The sequence below is a fragment of the Cyprinus carpio genome, chromosome A20 (assembly GCF_018340385.1).
Source record: "Cyprinus carpio isolate SPL01 chromosome A20, ASM1834038v1, whole genome shotgun sequence".
Classification (NCBI taxonomy): Eukaryota; Metazoa; Chordata; class Actinopteri; order Cypriniformes; family Cyprinidae; genus Cyprinus; species Cyprinus carpio.
The window spans coordinates 23,594,425-23,618,336 of record NC_056591.1 but is presented as its reverse complement, the minus strand read 5'-3'; the positions used below and the strand labels follow the sequence as shown (position 1 = coordinate 23,618,336).

At 39.6% G+C, this 23,912-nt stretch overlaps 1 long non-coding RNA gene and 2 pseudogenes across 2 annotated transcripts; 2 read left to right on the top strand and 1 right to left on the bottom strand.

Moving 5' to 3' along the window:
* The window catches only part of LOC109054285, a 31,756-nt pseudogene extending 14,887 nt beyond the window's left edge, over positions 1-16,869 (top strand).
* On the top strand, positions 3,392-3,907 carry LOC122149033. 2 transcript variants are annotated; one of them, XR_006162802.1, is made up of 3 exons: positions 3,392-3,406; positions 3,565-3,610; positions 3,867-3,907. It is a non-coding gene; the product is annotated as an uncharacterized LOC122149033 (long non-coding RNA). The 2 variants fall into 2 exon arrangements; XR_006162801.1 differs by having other exon boundaries at positions 3,396-3,410.
* Positions 16,870-20,070: 3,201 nt separating the features above from the next.
* LOC122149097 lies at positions 20,071-20,221 on the bottom strand (annotated as a pseudogene).
* Positions 20,222-23,912: the final 3,691 nt, after the last annotated feature.

Genomic DNA, 23,912 nt, shown 5'->3' with positions numbered 1-23,912 from the left:
CTTTTAAACTTTTATAGTATCCATTCACCTGACACTTTTATTCAAAAAGGCTTAGCTATTTATCATTAGAACCAACAATATTGCAGTACAAAATGAGAAGTTTCAAAAGTAAGATACATTATCTTATTTTAAGGCATTAATGTAAAGCAGAAACAAAAGTGAAAGAAAGCAAGATTTTCCGGTGTTGTGGACGGTAGTTAATTACAGACCGATCTCAAATTTCCCTTTTCTGTCAAAAATACTAGAAAAGGCAGTATCATCTCAACTATGTTCCTTAGAGAGAAATGGTATCTGTGAGGATTTCCAGACAGGATTTAGACCGTATCAGAATTACAAATTACCTGCTCTTATCATTTGATTGTTGTTGTATCTCTTTATTAGTCCTACTGGATCTTAGACATTATCAACCACAACATTCTTTTGAATAGACTACAATATTATGTTGGCATTAGTGGAACTGCATTGGTATGGTTCAAATCTTACTTATCTGACTGTCATCAATTCGTACCAGTGAATGACGAGGTATCATATTGATCACAAGTACAGTATAGAGTACCACAAGGCTCAGTACTAGGAGCATTACTTTTCAGACTTTACATTTTACCCTTGGGAGATAGCAACAGGAAACACAGTGTTAGCTTCCACTGCTATGCTGATGATACTCAGCTCTATATTTCTTTGTAGCCCGATGAAACAAACCCATTCGCAAAATTCACGGAATGCATGGTTGATATAAAAAAAAACTGGATGACTAGTAATTTCCTACTAATAAAAAAAAAAAAGAAACTGAAAAAGGTATTGGACCAAAAATAACCTACTAACAATGTCTAACACTTGATGTTAATTCTTCGACATCAGTTAGGAACCTAGGCGTTCTACTTGATAGCAATCTTTCATTTGAAAACTATGTTTCTAATGTTTGTAAGATCATATTTCTCCATCTTTAGCTTACTAAACAAACTCCAGCTGGTCCAACATGCAGCAGCTAGAGTTCTTACTAGAACCAGGATTTATGACCATATTAGCCCGGTTCTGTCAACTCTGCACTGGCTCCCAGTGAGTTAAATACATTTTAAAATCTTGCTAATTACTTATAAAGTCATGAATGGTTTAGCTCCTCAATACTATAGCGAGCTCTTATCGCATTATAGTCCTTCACATCCACTGCTATCTCAAAACTCTGGCCATTTGATAATACCTAAAATATCAAAATCAACTGCGGGTGGCAGATCCTTTTCTTATTTAGTGCCCAAACTTAAGAACAATCTACCTAGCGTTGTTCGGGAGGCAGACACACTCAGTTTGCCACTTTCCACTTACCTTGAAGCAGAATTTCCATTCATCTCGGATCTCTGTCATTAACAAGGCATCTTCAGTACAGCCACGGAATGACTGTTGACTGGATATTTTGGTATCATTCAGAAAGTTGCTCCACAACTTTCACAGCCTACCAATGTAGCATGTTTTAGTTGCTTGTATTCTGACTTGACTATTTTACTTGTACGAAGATTGTATTTTACTCTGAAAATACTTCACTGCATATGTATTCTGACTTGATCAAAAACTTTGATCTTTCATTAACACTTTACCTTGTACAGTGCTCAGAGAGATAACAGCTGTCACGTTCAGGATTCTGAAAAAAACAACGGTAAATAAACAAACACAACAAAAAAAAGAGTATTGCATGATGTTGTTTTTTCTCTACATAGGTTAGACTACATATGTCAATATATAATTTCAGAAATAGACACAATAATTTGTGCATTTAGAACAAATGTGGTATAATTGCAAACCATACCATATTCACATAGAAATGCATTTAAGCTTTATTCACTGTGATCTGAACCATTTGGCCAAAAATCTTGACATCTAAACAAGCAACAATCTGGAGCAAGTCATATACTCTTCATTACTGTTATTAAAGGCAAACAGGATATTGAAAATCAATGTACTTACAGAGAGATCTTGGTGGAGTGATGATAGGTCAGGTAAGTCTTCACTGTGGCCTGAATGAGTGCTCTAACCCTCATAAAAAAGAAAAGGAAAGGACGTGACGTCCAGAATTTGTGCTCTGCATTTCACCCACGCAAGTGTGCACATACAGCAGTGAATAGTGAACAAACACACACCTGGGGAGTCGTTGAATGTTCGGTTCTTGCTCAAGGGTCTCACCTCAGTCATGGTATTGAGGGTGGAAGAAAGCACTGGTCATTCACTCCCTCCACCTACAATCCCTGCCGGTACCGAGACTCAAACCCATGACCATGGGTTACAAGTCCGACACTCTAACCATTAGATCCCACACTGCCCCCCAGTACTAACAGAAGAACTCACTGTGCTATATTTAATGTTTTCTCCATATAAGAACATGCTGTTTATAACTTTGAGAGTCATAATATCACTATGAAACATGATTAGTATTGCAGTGACCACTGAGCTTTAATTGTCCAATAAAAAATCTGCCAGAGATATTATTTTCCATTTGGAAAATCTCTGGTAATAAATCTTCTAGGTTTTAATGGTCCTGCTAGCCAAACTTTTCAAATTAGTCAAGAAGAAAATCTCTTCTCACATGCCTGAGATTGAACTAAATAATTACATACAGCAAGCTTTTCTTGATTCTGTAAAAGATTTAAACTAATATGTGCGAAAAGTTGACATTATATGCAAACACTGTTATGTGACTTTATGTGACTTTGAAGAGGAAATGGTTTCTCAAAAAAACAAATGCTGAAACATGCTGAAAACAGGAAAGGTCATAATTGTGTATGACATCAGGTGATCAAGTGGTTACCCCAAAAAGCAAGTTGTATATAACTTTTTTTTAAAAGTAAAAGCTTTGAGTCATCAGCTTTTGTTGGATTTGCTGTCACTCCTGAAACTGAAAACCAGTGACAGCTGACTGCTTCTCCACATCCAAACCAAGTTCCTCCTCTGTGCCAAGTTCCATTAATTTTAAAGATGCAACATTGAAATAAGACTTGACATCAAATTAAACTCTGCAAATAAGCAAGTTCACATAAGAAAACCTACATTTAAACAACATACAGCCTACATAAAGTATGGATTGTAAAACTGTTTTAAACCATGAAAGTACATAATCCAAAAGTCTATGAGTATGCTATTTCTTTAACATGAAAACATCTCAATATGATGAAAAAATTGTGTAGAAAATTGTTTTTAGATGAAGTAAATGATAATAACAACTAAAAACCTTGCATCTTATAGCAAGCCAAAAAAATGAATGGCAACTTGCTGTCTTTCTATTTTCCACTAGGACAGAGTTACATTACCATAAAACCAAGCAGAATTACATGACCAAATCAAGCTGCCAGTTTTGCTGACTGTCCAGTAACAACACTATATAAATGACAGCCTCTGATTGTAGCACAGTGGCCCATCGAAGGTGGGTAAGATATTTGTTTGTAGTTTCAGAAAACTAAAATTATTGTGTCTATTTCTGAAATTATATATTGACATATGTAGTCTAACCTATGTAGAGAAAAAACATCATGCAATACTCTTTTTTTTGTTTGTTTGTTTATTTACCGTTGTTGTTTTCAGAATCCTGAACGTGACAGCTGTTATTTCTCTCTGAGCACTGTACAAGGTAAAGTGTTAATGAAAGATTCAATATTTTGACTTGCAAAAAAAATGATGATGACAATGCATGTAATCTTTTGGGAAGTTTAATAATTGGAATTAATGAATTAATTAACATTTTCATGTAAAATAAATTAAAGTTAGAGTCGTGGTTAAAGGTAGTTAAAGGTTAGGCCGAAAAATAAAATGAAACATTCAACTAAAGTTAAAAAGTGAACCAAATTAAGTTTGTCAGTATTGTGATGTCAGTTTCTGCTCCACAGTAAAGTGCCATCATGGGAGATGGTGAAATGGAGTGTTTCGGGCCCGGCGGCCATTTACCTCCCGGAAAACAGAAAAAGAGAGAATCGAGGCTCAGAACACCCCACTTTGATGCCAAAACAGCGTTCTTTGTGGTAGATGCAGATGAGATGTACCTGAAGGGTACTCTTGTTAGTAAAGAGGGTGGCAAAGCTACTGTCAAAACTCACAGTGGGAAAGTAAGTATCATGGTATCAAGTATCATATCATATAAAAAACTATTTCATATGTTACTGTGCTTGAGTCCTCCAGTAAAATATTTTGCAAATATTTGTACAAAAAGTCTCATCCTTCTTCTGATTACTAATTAATGTCCAATACAGACTGTCACGGTAAAAGAAGATGAAATCTTCCCCATGAATCCTCCCAAGTTTGACAAAATTGAGGACATGGCCATGATGACCCACCTCAATGAACCTTGTGTGCTGTATAACCTCAAAGAGCGTTACGCAGCATGTATGATCTATGTAAGTCTAAGAAAATCATGTTTTATTTCCTAGTTTGGGACGGCAGCATTGTAAAACTGGACTATCTATCTCTGTTTCAGACCTACTCTGGCTTGTTCTGCGTCACTGTCAATCCATACAAGTGGCTCCAGTGTACGACGCAGTTGTTGTGGCTGGATACAGAGGCAAAAAGAGGATTGAAGCCCCACCTCACATCTTTCTCCATCTCTGACAACGCCTACCAGTTCATGCTCACTGGTAAAGTGGATTCTGGAAGTGTGTCAATACACGAGCATTAAAAAGATGCACTTTGACACTAAAAGAAAAAAGAAAAATGCACTTTACAATAACTACTATGAAGTAGTAGTGTATAATTCATTGCCTATAAATTGTATAAATTGTGACGATGTTAACATAAATAAGGTAAATGCAAACAGTATGTATGCCATTTTATTTAATTTACTGTGCAAAAAATAAAAATGTTTACTAAGTATAAAAGAGGACTGATAATGTTTTATGCTCAATTTTTTGTATGTTTAGTGAACAACTAGCTAGTAAACCATACCTTGCTGAGGTTTTCAACTGATGCAAATCCTTTCATAAAGTTCAAGAATACATTAATTTAGTTATTTATAGGAACCATTATTCTGCATTATTCTAGTAAAGTCATCTTTATTTTTATAGTGCTTTATGCAATACAGATTGCTTAAAAGTAGCTTGACAGAGTTAACCAGGAATAATGTAGAATCAATGTAAATGTATGGCTTATCATCTGAAAAATGTTAGTAGCAGCAACTTTACATGGCTGCTTAATCTAACGTTAACCTAGAGAAATGTGCGTTTTTGAAGTGCTCACTGCAGGACAGATGGAGGCGCTCTTAAAATACTCCCTCTTTTTGGTCATACAGATAAGAGTAATACTTTCAAACCTGTAAAGACTCATTTGTGTGCACTCACAATAACAACAAAACAATTTTCCTAAAATAATGAAAGCAAACAAGATGCGCTTTCTGCCATCTTGGTCTCTGTGAAATTGAGCACATCCAAAAAAAAAAACAATTAAAGAAACTCTGGTGTATACTTGAAAATTCAAATGGAAAACAAGTATTCTCAGATTATGTAATCCATATGAAACATGCATAAAGGCGCATACACTGCTGCAGAGATGACGAGGTCAGTGTTGCCTAATTCATCCCTTAAACTGAAAGCAAAGAAAGCAGTCGTTTTTCAATAACTTATAAAAATGTTAATGCAGCTCTCTTACTGTTTTTCTCTGGCACATTCTTGATCATTACTTCTGCCAGTGTGCTGTGGTAAGCTTTATGTGCGCGCTTAAGCACTTAATAGGCAATGTAGGAAATTAAAGTCTCATTATTATATTTAAATGATTTGTTAATAAATGTGCGATTAGTTGACTAATGCCTTAAAATGAATGACTACTAGTTTGAACAGAAAAATCTTTAGTGGAGGTCATCTCTACTAAAAATACTTTACAAACACTTACTTTCAAGTTAATATAGAGTGCAACCTATTAAACCTATTCTGCAAACCCTGATAACATCCCACGGTTTATTTTCAGATCGTGAGAACCAGTCTGTCCTGATTACGTGAGTAAATACTGCTCTGATGGAATAAGCTAAAGCTTTTCAATTATATACATAAATTTATTGAAAATGTGTATGACTAAAACATGATCTTGTATCAATCTCCAGTGGAGAATCTGGTGCAGGGAAGACTGTGAACACAAAACGTGTCATTCAGTACTTTGCAACTGTTGGTGCGATGTCTGGACCGAAGAAGCCAGAGCCCAGTCCCTGGAAAAATGCAGGTTAGTAAATACCTATTCTAGACGGTGTTATTGATTACAGTATTTGTGCTTCACCTCATATCTACTAACTACTGCCCATCAATTACATTAGGGATCACTGGAGGACCAAATCGTGGCAGCCAACCCTCTGCTGGAAGCTTATGGTAATGCCAAGACTGTGAGGAACGACAACTCCTCTCGTTTTGTAAGTTGCACTTATGAATCATTATAACATTGTACAACATCAGTCACACTTTTAAAACTGCTAAACAGTTGAGCTTTTGTAAATGATTTCAACCTCTGTAGGGTAAATTTCATCAGATTCACTTTGGCACCACTGGAAAACTGGCCTCAGCTGATATTGAAACTTGTGAGTCTATACTGTTTTAAGCCAAATATTTTTATTTTGGAGACTAACAACAACAAATAATCAATTGAACTCAATTGAACTTTTTTCAACCACTTTTTACAGATCTGCTGAAAGTCCAGAGTAACATTCCAGCTGTCTGCTGAGAGGAGTTCCACATCTTCTACCAGCTCATGACTGGACACAAGCCAGAGCTGCTCGGTGAGAAATCTACAGGATTGTGTGTTTCAGTTATTTCCTTAGTTTGAGAGCACTGTTAACATGCTGCACATCAACTCTTTATAGAGGCCCTGCTCATCACCCCACCAAACCCTTATGACTATCCAATGATCAGCCAGGGTGAAATCACTGTCAGAGTATCAATGATGTGGAAGAGTTCATTGCCACAGATGTATGTGGGACAACTCAGTTTTTATTATTATTACTATTGTTATATTCAGATTACAAGCAATGTATCTGGCATTAAATTAAAAGAGAAGAACAACAGCATGAACTGGTGTAAATACTGCATGACATGCAATATAAAACTGCATATAAATGCACTCTCATTTTATTTGGTCTGTGTAAAAAGTAAAAACAGACTGCCATTGACATTCTGGGCTTCACTGCTGATGAGAAAATCAGCATCTACAAGCTGACAGGTGCTGTGATGCATCATGTTAAACATGAAGTTCAAACAGAAGCAAGAGAGGAGCAGGCTGTGACCTGACGTGCACTGAGGGTAGGGTGTATTTACAAACACAAAATTAGAATGCAAACATTTGACTTCATTAGTGAAAGTAATGCATAAAACTGTTCTTTCCTCAGTGGCTGATAAAATTGCTTACCTCTTGGGCCTTAACTCTGCTGACATGCTGAAAGCTCTGTGCTTCCTTCCCCAGAGTGAAGGTCGGGAATGAGATGGTGACCAAAGGCCAGACAGTACCACAGGTGATAACTTACCTTATCAATAGATTAAAAAACCTAGAAATGTCCCATAGATATTCAGAAAAACATTAAAATAAAAAGTCTAATATCAATTTACAACTGACCTTTTGAATTTCTCAGTGAACAACGCAGTCTCATCTCTCTGCAAGTCTATCTATGAGAAAATGTTTTTTTGTGGATGGTCGTCCGTATCACATGAGATGTTGGACACCAAGCAGCCTAGACGTTCTTTTCTTCATTGGTGGGCTGGACAGGTCGCTGGATTTGAGATCTTTGATGTGAGTATCATCATTAATGTCTCTGAAAGAATTAAGATATGAAAGATAACAGTCAGCAGTAAGAACTTGCCTCTCTGTTTTATTATCATTTCAACAGCTTGGAGCAGCTTTGCATCAACTTCACAAATGAGAAACTGCAACAGTTCTTCACACCACCACATGTTTGTTCTGGAGCAAGAGGAGTACAACGAAAGAAGGCATTGAATGGGAGTTCATTGACTTTGGTTATGGACTTGGCTGCCTGCATTGAGCCCTCATTGAGAAGGTAAGAGGATATTCTGTAAATTAAAATGACTGTTCTCATTTGTGTCTGTACTTAAGTGTGACTATTTCTGTCTTCAACATCCAATGGGTATCTTCTCCCATCCTTGAAGCCGGCAAGTGCATGTTCCCCAAGGCAACAGACACAAGCTTCAAAACCAAGCTGCATGAACCAGCATCGGGAAAATGTGCAGCTTTCCAGAAGACCCGAAGCCTACAAAGGTAAGGCAGAGGCCCTCACTTCTCGTCTCTTGGTGCACTACAACGCCGGCACTGTGGACTACTCCATTGTTGGCTGTTTGGACAAGACACAGGATCCCACTGAATGACTCTGTCGTGCAACTCTACCAAAAGTCATCGCTCAAGTGCTGGCCTTCCTGTAATGCCGCTCATGGAGCTGCTGAAGGTAATGAGCATCTGCATTTCCTGAATTTCTTCTTATATTCAATTTTCAATTGACGTTGCAAACAGAGAAGGATAGCTGTATCTTAATGTAGTCACACTAAGTGATCACATATTCTACACTTGCTACCTTCATAAACATTTAAGTATATCTAATGAACGATGATGACAGAGCGTTACTAGCTGTCAATATCAGATATCAATCTATTGAACAGCTTAATATAGCACATAAATCAATAATAACATTTCTTTGCATAAAACAGCTGAGGCGGCGGTGGAAAGAAAGGCAAGAAGAAGGGTGGTTCCTTCCAGACTGTGTCTGCAACTTTTTAGGGTAACATAATTTCTCTCTTTGTTATGCAGGATGTTAACACTTCTCCATTAAAAACTGAACTAATCCTCATAACATTTCCCACAGGAACCTTGGGTAGCTGATGACTAACCTAAGGAGCACTCAAACACCCTCACTTTGTGCGCTGCTTGATTCCTACTGAATCCAGACTCCAGGTAAACTTGAACCCCAAAGAATCGAATTGCATCACAGTTTTGAAAATCTCTCGAACTTAACAATATTTTGCTCGCAGGGTCTGATGGAGAACTTCCTGGGGTTATTCCACCAGCTCAGGTGTAATGGTGTTCTGGAGGGTATCAGAAATCCATAATCTGCAGGAAGGGTTTCGACCCCAGCAGAATCTATGTTGCTCGTATGGTGACTTCCAAGAGAGGTAAGGACACCACACCTGTTTCAGCCTATTACATTAGAGATAATACACCACCTAATCTTAACTATATTTCAAAATTTTTGGCTTCACCAAAAATAAATCTTACTTTTTATGTCTTCTAGGTAGCAAAGTATTAAATGCTAGTGTCATCCCCCTGAGGACAGTTCATTGACAACAAAAAAAGGCCTTCCAGAGAAACTCTTGGGCTCTATTGATGTTGACCACAACCCGATACAAGTTTGACACACCCAAGGTGAGTTACCTAGTAAATATCCCTGCACTCACCAAAACCAAAAAACACTCTAAATTATAAATAAGCATGGCCTATTTCCATTAGTCTAATTCCAATTGAAATTAAATGCTTATATGCTACACCACACATCGGCATCTAAACTTTTGCTGTAGACAAATGTGACCAATCACGGAATGTAGGGACACAAGTGCAGTTCTGGGCCCCTTTTGAGTTATTTCATAGATCCTGAAAGTAAAGTCCAAGCTTTGAGCATTTTCCAACTGATGATGTGCTAACCCAACTACACAAATCTGATAATATTTGGAGAAGTTGTGGCCATTTGATGCTAGGCAACTCACAAGAATAGCACTCAAAAGGGAGGAAACCCTAATGGCCTCTGAAGATTGTGCAGTTCTCACGGCCTGTTCCATCATACCTAGCTGGGAGCAGTGTTACACCTAGGGCCCATTTACATCTCATTTAGATAATCCACAGCCATACGGCCCCTGTAAAGCTCCCCGCCTGTAAAGATGGGCATGGTTGCATAGGAACGACAGAGCGCAACAGTAAGAATCGGGACGTTCGTTTGTATCGGACCTAAGGTCTTCAATGATGGAAAGCAATATATGGAGACACCAGCCGTGAAGGGCGTTCTTGTGAATGAACACAAAACGCACCCACTCTTTGACCAGAAACATTTCAACTTCTTTGCCCTTCGATGTTCAGAAAGTTTTCTAGACTGCTACAAACAATGACTTGAGAGAAATTCAGTCGTCTTCCGGCAGGGACTTTCTCATTGTCCTGCAATTCTTCCTAGAAGGAACCATCGTTCAAAGCTTAGCTTTGGTGCCAGTCAAGTTTTTCCCTTAAGATTTACACAAAAAATCTACGATGGACCCAGCCACTATTGTGGTACTGGACACTTTCCATCCAGCCTCCATGTCAAAAACAACTGTTACAAGTGCGAAAATGTCAAAAAAAAAGACTGTCTCTCATGCAGAGAGTTCTCAATTCTAGCTATGTATAATTTAGAGTCAAAGTTAGATTTTTTTCCCCAATGAAATTACTGAATCAGCTGAATCAAACCGAACCTCATCATTAGTAATTAGGGCGATATATGATGCATACCCAGGCCACATCAGCACGCCATCCGACAGGCTTTCCTCATGGCTTCTTCGCAACAGTTGTAGATTAGATATATATGCCCTTATTATTGATGCCGCTTTCATAGTCGTCTCAGGGTGCTCTTCAGAGATATAGTGATAGACTTGTTCGCTAACCCCATCCGGATGGCGTTGAAGTCCTTCAGGAATATGTTCAGGGAAGGCAGCCACGGTCCAGTTTCGTCTGAGAGAAGTCCCGACTTCAATTATGGTTGGAATTTTTGATAACAGCTAGAGTAGCACAGCTGCATACATAATAAGTAGCCATGCTTCCCTTTGAGGCAGGGGCAACAACAAAGAAACAAAAAGTTTTCTTATCCCAATATGGGGAAATACACACAGGCAATGACATCGATACTGCATGCTAAATCATCTCCGAAAAACAAGCCGATTTCAACCTGAGAATGTAATGCGCCTTAAAGACATACCAATACTTCTATTCCTTAAGAGTGCAGAGGAGTGAAAAAGAAATCAACAATCAGATTCTTGCAGGTAGAACATTTGGAGCAAAATTGAAAGCAAGATTAACAAAGGCATCTTTTCTCAAAGCAGGAGTCTTTCTGAGGATCTAAAACGTGTGTGATCCCCTTGTATCCAGGCAGAACAAAATGATCTTCTAACAGCCAGTAACTGCGGTACAGTAGGCAGCGCTGAGGGCCCACATAAAGATCCCCCCACAGCAGCCGGGGCTAACACTGGAGGAGACATGTCAAAGGCATTAACTATATCCCATGTCATGGCGACCGAGGCATACTCCAAACATATGAGCAATCGAGCGTTAACAGATACTTGTAGGATGAGGATGAAATCAAAATTCTGAACTGACTCCTGCCAAGAAAGAGGAAACTGAGGATCGAAATGCATCCTGAGGCTGAATAAGAGTACATCTATGACCTTTTCGAATCTCTCTGTTCCACACCTTTGAGGAGATGAGAGATGAGAAACTAGCAACGCTCGTTACCATGACTCAGGCCTTTGTGCCGTGGATACGTCATGAGAGGGAAGGAGTTTGTCAAAATGATGGAAAGGAGGTACAATCTACTTACAAAACTGTTTGGAACACAACTGTTTTAGTACCACAGAGTGATAATGACTGATTTACTGATTACAATTTACACAGAGAATCAATTTATTCCATCCAATACAACATCCGTTCATTCATTTAATTCAAGTACATTGGCCATTGCTATGAAGCTCTACCCCTCAAGATCAAGCCTCTTCTGAAGAGTGCAGAAACTGAGAAAGAAATGGCAGCCATGAAGGAAAACTAATGAAAAAGGAAGAGGATTTTTTGACAAGGCATTAGCTAAAAAGAAGGACCGCTTGAGGAGGTGTCACTTATTCAAGAGAAAAAACGACCCTTCAGCTGCAGAACAGCTGTGAGTATGTCAGCACTTATTTGATCCTAATATGGGATCCTAAACTGGCCCATGGAGGTCAAATAGGACCGGGTAGAAAGTGAAAACAGCAATGCAGAGAAATGTGGGAACCAAAAAGTGTGAGTGGCCTCAGATTTTTGAACTTGTAAATAAAGACACAAGTAGATATTTGGCTACTTTAACCAACATCACTTAAAAACAGGAAGGACTTTGAGATAATTCAGTTTTCGCAGCAAGCTTTGATCGTCTTCTGAAGCTTTGCTCCACCAAAGACTGTTCCTCCGTCAAAGGAACTCAGGTGAGCACTATCCGCTATCTTTCTGATAAGTGAATGGTGAAGTGGTGTCATCGCTTGAAAAATCCACATTACAAATATCAGTAAAGAATATTTTCTCATTTAGGGCCCGTATCGATGGAGCTGGAAGAGGATAATTGATGCAGAGGAGCGATCTGACTCGTGCCAAATGGAGAAGCATTTGAGAGCTGATCTTCGTTTCCCAGGGAACGTGAAAGAGATCAGCGAGAGGGCTTTAGGAAGCTGGGGTGGTGCCACTGAGTGGACTGCTCAGTTGAGAGAGAAAAGGGCAAGAACACGAATCTGAGGGGGGGGCGGGGGGGGGGGGATCTGTAGGGGTCGACCTGGTGCGGGGGGGCTGAGGGAGGCTTCTCTCGTACTGGAAGAGTCCTACCTTCAGCATGAACCTGCAACTCTGGAGAACCAGATCGACAACCTCTCAAGCTGTTCAAGCAAACTGGAGAAGAGAAGAGTTTTGGGAAATACACGATGTAGATTAGACGGTGATATTGATCATCGCAACGATGAGGCTGTTGCTAAACAAATTGTATATACATAATGATCAGGTGGGGTTGGGACGTTTCATATGAGACTGCCGTTCAAACGTATCTCTTTACTCACCATATTCATAATAATCCTCTCACTCTCTTTTAGCTAATTTAGCGGAAGATGGTGCGCTTCTTGGAAGACAGCAGAGTGATATGAAGTGAATAGTCACGGTCCAAGTCGATGAACGACATAAATGCCCTCCCCCCAGACTTCAAGGAAGGTGAAAATGGATAAGCCTGGCAGTAAGTCTAAGCACATGGGAAAAAACCTAAACAAACAATGGAGTAAAAAGATTTCTGTGTTATTAATTTCAAAGTAATATTTCTACCTGTGATTTCAAGGTGAATTTAGCCGCCAACTGGAAGAGAAAGGAAGCACTTGTTTCACAGCTAGACTAGTAGAAAAACAGGCTTTTATACACGCGCAAATTGAGGATAACTCAAAAGGCATATTGAGGAAGAGTAAAGGTAGGGAGTTATACAAAATTAATGAGTTATTATTTTGAAAATTAAGTTTTGATAATCTAAGTAATTGTATGATTGTAAACATTTTGGGGCTTTCAGAGAATATACTGCCTTAGCAGGCAAAGAATGCTCTGGACCATTGCGGTTCAGTCTGCACGTCATGACTGTGACTTGCTCAGAGAGCAGTATGAGGGAGGAGCAGCAGGCCAAGCTGAACTCCAGCGTGGAATTGTCTAAGGCCAACAGTGAGGTGGCTCAGTGGAGAACCAAATATGAGACTGAGGCCATCCAGCGCACTGAAAGGAGCCGAGCTTGAGGAAGCCAAAAGTAAATACAGCAAAAGATCAAAGTGTCTCAGCACCCTACATTTAATATCACAAATATTAGTTTGATTTCATCATTTCATACCACTTTCTTCAGGAAAAAACTTGCCCAGCGTCTGCAGGATGCTGAAGAAGTCCCCCTTGAGCGCGGTGAACTCAAGTGTGCCTCTCTGGGAAAAGACCAAAGCAGAGACTGCAAGGTGAAGTAGAGGACCTCATGATTTGATGTGGAGAGGGCAAATTCATTGGCTGCCAACCTTGACAGAAGCAGAGAAACTTTTGACAAGGTGAGAATGATGTGGACAATCTTTAAATCTAAATCTTGATCCATTGACTTGGCTAATTAATAATGATTACCTTTTTCTTCAGGTCCTAGCAGAGTGGAAACAGAAGTATGAGGAAAGCCAGGCTGAACTAGAAGGTGCACAGAAAGAAGCTCGTTCTCTCAGCACTGAGCTGTTCAAAATGAAGAACTCCTATGAAGAAGCTCTTGACCACCTTGATACCTAGAAGAGGGAGAACAAGAATCTGCAACGTAAATGCCAATTTTTTTAAAACAATTATTAAAAAGAGAAAAGCATTATAACAGTAAGTTTTCAATTCTGATTACAATTCTGCTATTCTTAACCCTTTCAGAGGAAATTTCTGACCTCACTGAGCAGCTTGGAGAGACTGGAAAGAGCATTCATGAGTTAGAGAAAGCCAAGAAGACAGTGGAGTCCTGAGAAATCAGAGAGATCCAGACTGCACTTGAAGAGGCAGAGAGGTGCCATTCCTTTACTACTATCCTATTAACATTACATTGTTGCTTGACTAAATATTAAACAATGTATATGTAGTGGTTTCAAAACATTATTATAGTTATAAAGCTAGTGTCTCTATCTTAAACATCACAATGTGAAATGGCCCCTTACCTCGGCAGGCACATAAATACATATTTTGGACAATTTTTAAATTGTAAGTCAATTATTACTTTTTTTTTTCCCCCTTGCAGACACACAAGGGCCTGAGAGAAGATTCCAAGATTCTTTTGTGCAGAATCTGGAGCTGAAGACCGTGAAGAGGCGTTATTGACAGGATCCTGTGCTGACAGAAGCTGAGAGATAGAACAGATCAAGGGAGGACATCCAAAGAGGTGAATGGATCCATTCAGATCTGATTCTGAGTATCAAGCAGAAACGATGCCCTTAAGTCCCAAAAAAGATGGAGGGGGAGATCTGAATTAGATGAGGTCCAGCTGAGTTGCAACCCCAGTCTGCTGAGGCCCAGAAACATCTCCGTCACGTCCGAGTAACAACTCAAGTATCATCCCTGTAGAATGATGAGTTTGAATGAGTAGTGATAATAATATTGGACACTATATTTGAATAGCTCTTGTTAAAACATGTTTCTTATGCCACAATAACTGCAATAGTTTGGTTGGCAGGCATGCTACAAAAATGTCATCCTTGAGTAAGTTTGGTTCATGCATCAAACATAATAAGACTTAAAAGCCCAGGTGCACACCAATGACGAGCAACTTATACCAATAAATACCGTGTTTACAAGGCACAGACTGAGGAGTTAAAGCGTGCATCGGGGTGGAGTCTAGGGAAGCAGGGGAACATGGAGGGGGGTGTGGAGACAGGGGCACAAAGGTGCGGGCCGCAAAGTTGCGGCGCAGAGCTGTTGTAATCTCCAGCGAACAATTTGTGGCAGCTGAATGCCAGCAAAACAAAAATTGGGAATTGAATGAAATCAAGCATTAAAGGAGCTGTATGCATTTTTTGACTGTACTAAAGCATTTACAACCTGTTATGCAGTAATTTAAGAAAACAGGCGAGATAAACATTTATTCTACTGTGTGTTCAGGTCAGAATGTCTGTTTTTGGTTGGTCTTCCTGTGACTCCACAAACTGCTAATTACACCAATAGTACGACTCCAACACCGTGGTGTTCAGTTGCCAGTAGGTGGAAAACGTTGCCCTATTGGCCACGCCATGGAACTCAGGGAACTTCATGGAAGGCATTGCTTGGCTAGATTGTTGTTCATTTGAGTTGGACTATATTTCAGGCTGCTATGATGGCTGAGGAGCTGAAGAATGGAGCAGGACAATTCAGTGCTCATCTGGAGAGGATGAAGAAGAACCAGGGGTGGAGATGACTGTCAAAGCACCTGCATCACCTTCTGGATGAGGCTGAGAGTCGGGCCATGAAGGGTGGAAAAAGACACCTCCATAACCTCGGGAGTCCATGGTGTATTACAAGCTAAATACAGACTTATGTGAACTGGGCATGGTAGAGTTTTCCACAGATGACAACACTCCCTCTCTCCCGAATGTGCTTGAAGTTGTAGGGCTTGAAGTTGAAGCTGCCAAGACGTGGCCGATGCTGTGCGGATGCGCAAATATACAGGAGAGTGAAGGAGCTTCACCTACCAGGTAAAACTACACTGTATTTAAGACACGTTCATTTCATTTATAATATACATAGTTTAAACTAAGACCATCAACAATACTGTACACCCAAAGACCTGAGGAAGACAAAGAAAAGATGTGATCCGACTGCAGGATTCTGGTATACAAACTGCAGCTGAAAGTGAAGGCCTACAGCGCCAGGCTGAAGAAGCTGTACGTCTAATGTCAAAGGTCTTGAATGTGAATTTTTTGACATTTTCTATTCAACTACATTCCAGGTCCATGAATGCCGCTGCTTGAAAGGGGGTTTGGATGTCTTGTCACTGCTAACTTGGGAGGAGCCTGGCCAACAGGTGCTGTTCACCTGTCCAGGTACAGGAATGTGCAGCATGAGCTCGGATGGGTCTCATTAGGCGCGCTGACATTGCTGAGGTCCCAGGTCAGCCAGCGCTGAAACCAAAGAGCCGGTGAAGCTGGGAAGAGAGTATACAACCCTTACCAAAAAGTAGTATACTTCAAGTTTATTTTATTAAGTATACTTAGAATTAAAGCTCAAGTATATTTAGACTTTTTTTGTAGAGTATAAGCCAAGTACACTTAAAATGTCATTTTATGTATATTTCTGAGGAGTACATAAATCCTATTTCTGAGAAGTACATTCAAAGTAAACAAAAAGCATACTTTACTATTTTTTAGTTTAAAAAGAAGTATACTAATAGCACACTTGAATAAACTTATTTTTCGTAAGGGAACAGATGACAATTATGTAGACAAAAAGTGACTTTTGACACATACAATTTTTAAAACATTTTAAACAAAAAAATCTAATTATATTATTTTGCATTTCAAGACTAAAGATGAAGAATGAAGACAAGAAACTACACCTACAAGCAAGCATATAATATGACTGTCTTGTGCTGAGTTTTCCTGTGTCCATTAAAAAGGCATAATTTTACTTTGATTCTCCATTATTTTTTCCACATTTCCTAATTTTATAATCACATTCTCAATCACTGTTTTAAAAAACAATCCATGAGGCCGCGATGTGGTAAAGAACACAATTGCAAAAGTAACAAAAAAGAACCCAAAACATTATGTGGGTTATCAGATCAGGTGGTCCAACTCACTGGCAAGATGCTTGGCCACGCCATAATTGGTAGTCGTGGTGGGTCCTCATCCACCTCGGACTCCTATCACGTATATGTTGCGCCCGTGCGGCTCGCTCAACTGTCCAAGGCATTGTCCCGCATAGGTGCCTCCTCTGTTGCTCTCAAAGCTATGCTGTTCATAGGTGTCATTACCTGTCACGGCAGAATCAGATATGATCTGAGTTGGGAGAAGTTGATGTTCGGGCCTAAAAGACAAGATGGTTGTCGGGACGCTGCGCGCCTTATAACTTGGGATTGTCACATATTCTTGCAGGGCCTGGTCGCTTCCTGATTCAGCACCACCAACCAGACTTCCGCGCGGAACGGTCCTCCTGGTTTTAAGTGAGTGCAGATTGGGCTGTGAGGGCAACCGCACAGCGGCGCTAATCCCAGTGACTGCTCATAGTCAGAGGAATGCACGGATAGTACACTGTACCCTGCCCAGGTGTTTGTTTAAGATCAAGAGAACATCAGCAATTAATTAAGGGACAGACATGTTGGCTCCAAGACGTGAAGGTCCCAAAAACATCTTGTTCTGGTCAAAAACACTGAGGAAAAATGCAGTATACAGAACAATAGTAAAAATGCAAGGGCGTAGGGTTTGTGTGTGATCATTGGTTGGGACCATAAAACCAGACCCAGACCACCCCAATCATGTTCACATTTATGATAGACCTTTTTCTTGTCATTTCCTCTAAAAGTTAATGAAATATTATTAAATAATCATGTAAAGTTAAATATTAACTATCATTAAATATTATTATGGTAGCCAACATATTCATAATTCATTAACGCAACAGCGTTTTTTATGTTATATGTTTAACAGACACCACAATTTTGTTAACCAACAACAGTTACAGTAGCATCAGAGCACTGGGTGTCTTAATCACACATCACTTTATTTGAATATTAATCGAACTGGACCCAAGATAACTCTACGTTGCGTGTAGTAACAACACAAAATTTCATGGTGGCATCTGATTGACAGATAAGTCACATGCTCTTATTTTATTTTGTGGGTATTTCATAGTACTGAGATCTGCTCTCATCAGTTACTAAATGACCTGCTTTATCATCTGATCATGGTTGTATTTATACTATCAGTGATACGTGAGGGTTAGTGGTTGCATTCAACTCTCATCTACAACAAAGTCTCTTTTAGTGGAACTGAATGGCATTGGTTCAAATTTACTTATTTGACCATCATCAATCATCAGGGAGTGATTGAGAAGGGTTTCATATCTGATCACAAGTACAGAAATGAGTACCACAAGGCCCAGTACTATGATTGTTGCTTTTCACTTTTCATATGTTACCTTTGGGACATTTATTAGGTTGGTGTTAGCATTCACTGTTATGCTCATGATTAACTCAGCTCTATATTTCTTCGTGGCTCAAGTGAAACATACCAATTCACAAAATGGAATGCATAGTTGATATAAAAAACTGTATGAATAGTAATTTCCTACTGCTAAATTCTGAAAAAAGAAAAAAAAAGGTGTTAATTATCGAATGCATAGTTGATATAAAAAACTGTATGAAATTATAAAACGCGACACTTTTTGTTTTTGCCCCATTTTTCATGAGCTGAACTCAAAGATCTAAGACTTTTTCTATGTACACAAAAGGCCTATTTTCTTCAAATATTGTTCACAAATCTGTCTAAAAATCTGTGTTAGTGAGCACTCACCTTTGTCCGAGATAATCCATCCACCTCACAGTTGTGGAATATCAAATTGCTTATTAGACAGCATGATTATAGCACAGGTGTGCCTTAGGCTGGCCACAATAAAGGCCACTCTAAAAATGTGTAGTTTTACTGTATTGGGGAGGTCCAGGGGGCTCCGAAAACCAGTCAATAGCTGGTGTGTGACGACCAGGTTTACCTCCACGCAGTGCAACAAATCTCCTTCGCATAGAGTTGATCAGGTGTTGATTGTGGCCCGTGGAATGTTGGTCCACTACTCTTCAATGGCTGTGCGAAGTTGCTGGATATGGCAGGAACTGGAACATGCTGTCGTATACAACCGATCCAGAGCATCCCAAACATGCTCAAATGGTGACATGTCCGTGTGAGTATTGCTGGCCATGCAAGAATTGGGATGTTTTCAGCTTCCAGGAATTGTGTTCAGATCCTGCTGCAACATGGGGCCGTGCATTATCATGCCGCAACATGAGGTGATGGGTCATGGATGAATGGCACAACAATGGGCCTCACATGCTCTCGTCACGGTATCTCTGTATACGTTCTGAAATGCCATCAATAAAATGCACTTGGTGTTCATTGTCCATAACATAGCGCCTGACCCCATACCATAAACCCCACCAAGCACCAGGGGCCACTCGATCGCACCAACGTTGACCATCAGCACCGACCACAATGCCACACCCACACGACGCCTACACGCAGGTCTGCCATCTGCCCTGTACAGTGAAAACCGGGATTCATCCCGTAAAGAGAAACACCTCTTCCAAAGTGCATCAGACGCCATCGAATGTGAGCATTTGACCACTCAAGCGGTTGCGACGACGAACTGCAGTCAGTTCAAGACCCCGATGAGGACGACGAGGGATGCAGATGAGAGCTTCCCTTAGATGGTTTTCTGACAGTCTTTGTGCAGAATATTCTTGGTTTATTGCAAACCAACTGTTGCAGCAGCATGTCCAAAGTGTGGCTGGTCTCAGCACGTCATCTGGAGTGTGAAGATACTGGATGGGCGTCGCTGGGGATGGTTGGTTACACGTACTGTCATGGATGGTTTGAGGCCCAGTTGGATGTACTGCCAAGTTCTCTGAAACGCCTCTGGAGCGCAAGGCTATGGTAGAGAAAATTTACATTTCAATTCATGATTGACAGGTGGGAGAGAGCGCTGTACATTCACTCCCCCCACTACAATCCCTGGCCAGTACGAGACTCAAACCCGCAACATGTTGGGTTAAGAGTCTGACTCTCTAACCATTAGGCAACATGACCCCACCCCCACCCCACCCCCCCCCCCCCCCCCAAAAAAAAAACAATTGGAGTGGACTGAGCAAGCCCGTCTCCAGCTCCCATGATCCAAAAAATCAATTTCATATGTAGCCCCCGGATAGGGGACGTATCAGATATTAAACTGATAAGAACAGATACTACAAAAAAAGCTGCTTTACAACAGAATTGAATTTGTTTTGGCATTATTGAAACACCATTTTTCCTGTTTAACACAGTAAAGCTGCTTTGACACAATCTTGTATTGTATAAAGCACTATATAAATAAAGGTGACTTGACTTGCTGTATTGTATAAAGCACTATATAAATAAAGGTGACTTGACTTGTTCTTTCCCCATTAAGAATTCTTCGTACAATCACATTTGCTCTGATGGCATCCTCAACTTTAAGGGGTTAGGCAAAATTCAGAATTGGAGAATCAGTTCCCTTTCAAATTCAGCAGTGGAATTTTGATTTTAACTGGCCACATCCAGTTGATCTGGTATTCGATTTGACTAAAAGGAAGAGGAAATTGACAAAATTCAAGGCCCAGGTAATGGATTCTGGAACATGTTCTACCACCCTCGGTACAAAAATTAAGCACTACACTGTCAAAATCATGATTTTTCACAAAGACCATAGTCTTTTCACTTTGCTGGGTCTATCGCTGTTGGTTGGGCATTCACTTAAACATAACCCAGCCCAGCAGACAGAAATAGCATAGAACTTTACATCAAAAAAAATGCAGAACTTGTAAAGAGTATGGCAGTCCGGTAGTAACTGAAGTTTAATTTTTCTTTCACATCGTATGCAATTTGTACTTACATGGATGCCTAGCAAAGCCACAGGATAGTTTTTTCATTTGAACAGCAGAGACACATAGTTTAGCCAAGCATAGAAAAATTACTGCCATTCCTTCCAAACAAGACAAAAATACTTTCAATATAAAATACCTGTCAACCAAGGTTTATAAGATAAAACAAGACTCATGGTAAACAAGACTTACTGATTGTGTTCCCTTCAAGCCTTCACTGTTACCTTTGTATGGATAGTGACCTAAACCTCAATAACAAAACAGCAGCCCTGTGCTGTGCTATTTTTAGGATTTTTCCATATAGCACGGCTGTTATAACTTTTGCGTGAGTCATAATATCACTATGAGGGTCCAGTTTATTTCATCCCATGGACTTAATGAGATTTTAATTGCCCAATTTAAAAAAACCTGTTAGAGATATTATTTTTCATTTGGAGGATAACTGTTACAGTCCATTCCATCGCTGACAATAAATCTTTTAGGTTTTCTGATTTTAATTTTAGCTCCTGCTGGCAAAAGATGGGAGAGAAGTCGTGGAAAAAGCTGAACTGCATGGACAATGACTAACAACAGGAAACAACAAAGTTAGAGTATGGTTTTATCACGAAAAAACACCTTTATTCCCTAGAACCCCGCATGCCTAACTCACACTTCTATGAAGATGTTCAAGGCAGTATCAATGAATGCAAGACCATGAGCTCGTGTGATGCATGACACGTTTAAGCTTTTAAACCATAGGAAGCCACATATGCGTTTTATAAGTCATTAAAAGGTTTAACTAGCATATAAATTATAAGTTACAAGGTCTTGCTGTCACCTGAAACAGAATACTGGTGACACTTTGATTTTGGATCTGAGAGTTTCTCTTCTGAGCCAAGTTCCTTTATTTAAAGATGCTCACACTGGAATAGGACTCAGTGACATTCAAATTTACGAAGACGGCCAGGTATTTGCCATAGAAAAAAACTAGTAATAAGCAAAATTACAGCCAACAAAAGCACAGTGTTGACAAACTTTATGCCATATCTATAACCAAACACCATTGTCTGTGTGCACCATATGAACAGTATTCTCTCATATTGAATGAATGAACCATTATCTTCCTATTTCCCAGTGGCACAGAGGAAAACATCACACCAAGTAAAATAACATGACCACAATCTGGCTGGACTATTCTGCTGAGTGCTCAGTAATGGACACTATATAAATGGCAAGCCCTGACCCCCGAAGAACATACAGTGACCGCCAGGGCAAAGGTGAGAGAAATGCCCATTTTAATTAGTCAGTTTGCTTTTTTAAAAAGAATTAATGTAGAACAACTAAAGTGTCCTTGAATCAAAAGGATATATACTTGCCACCCATAATGGCAGATGCAAATACAATTCTACTAAAAACTACCTCTTGGTCTTTTTGCAGGAATCCATAAATGAATCCATACCGTACTTGACCAGTTTTTTTTTTTTTGGTGGTAGTTTTTGTTTTTTTTTTTTTTTTTTTTTTTTTTCCTCGTGGAGCAGCATAAAAGGTAAACCAATACAAGTAGCTGATTAAAATAGTTGTAATTATTATGACAAGATGTCCAGCTTATAATATGCAACACCTGAGCAGAGTAAAAGGTAAATACTACGAAGCCAGTGTTAAAGTGAATACTTTAACTCCACAGCGAAAGTGCCATCATGGGAGATAGGTGAAATGGAGTGTTTCGGGCCCGGCGGCGCCCGTTTACCTCCGGATAAACAGAAAGAGAGAGAATCGAGGCTCAGTAACACCCCCTTTGATGCTATTTAAAACGGCGTTCTTTGTGGTAGATCCAGACGAGATGTACCTGAAGGGTACTCTTGTCTTTTTTTTAGTAGTAAGAGGGTGGCAAAGCTACTGTCAAAACTCACAGTGGAAAAAGTAAGTATCATGTGACAAAAATCAAAAACATGCTCAGAGGGTTAAAGTTCTTCATGTAAATAGTGTACAAATGTGTGCTACAAAAAAGTCCTAATCAATGTCTCATTACAGACTGGTCACAGTAAAAGAAGATGACAATCTTCCCCATGAATCCTCCCAAGTTTGACAAAATTGAGGACATGGGCCATGATGACCCACCTCAATGAACCTGCTGTGCTTTTTTTAACCTCAAAGAGCGTTACGCAGACATGGATGATCTATGTAAGTCTAAGTAAATCCATGTTTTTATTCTACGTATGGGCCGGCAGCATTGTAAAAACTGGGACGATCTATCGCCGTTTTCAGACCTACTCTGGCCTGTTACTGCGGCACTGTCAATCCATACAAATGGCCCCATCCCAGTGTACGGGGGGGGGGGGGGGGGGGGGGGGGGAGCAGTTGTTGTCGGGCGGATACGGGGGGAGGGGGGGAGGGGGGGGGGGGGAGTTGGCACAAAAAGAGGATTGAAGCTCCACCTCCACATCTTCTCCATCTCCGACAACGCCTCCTACCAGTTCATGCTCACTGACGTAAGGTGAATCGGAACGAAGTGTCAGAAATGAGCCTAATGAAGGACTTTTATGAAATGATAAAATTTTACAATAACTACATTTTATAAAGTATTATGTGTATAGTTCATCTTCTACGGAACTGTTGATTGTGCATTGTTTAAAGCTACGCATATGTAACTTTTATTAGTTCAAAATCAACTTAATTTAAATGAGTACATGATAAATCCATAATGTTTATACAGTTACCAGGAGTCACTTCAATACATCTATAATAGTTTCTTTTCATGTTAAAGCTGTTTAAACAGTTTTTAATGAGAAAAAACTAACATACTTTCTCCATTTGTTCATGTGTATTTACTTCATATCTGTATAAATAAAATGAAGGTCAGGCTCCCTACTAAATGCAGTGGAAGTGCTGCACCGTAACTTGTAGTTTTCTGCTTCTGCTGACTAGGAAAGCCAAAAGTATGGATAATGTAGCCTGGATAGATGCATAAGCCTAATTGCAAATAGATAAAGATTTAAAGTTATATTATTCACTGTTCCAATGAGAAAAAAGAAAGTTCATACAAAAAGCACTAAACCCGTAATTAACAACTTAGCTAGTAAACCATACT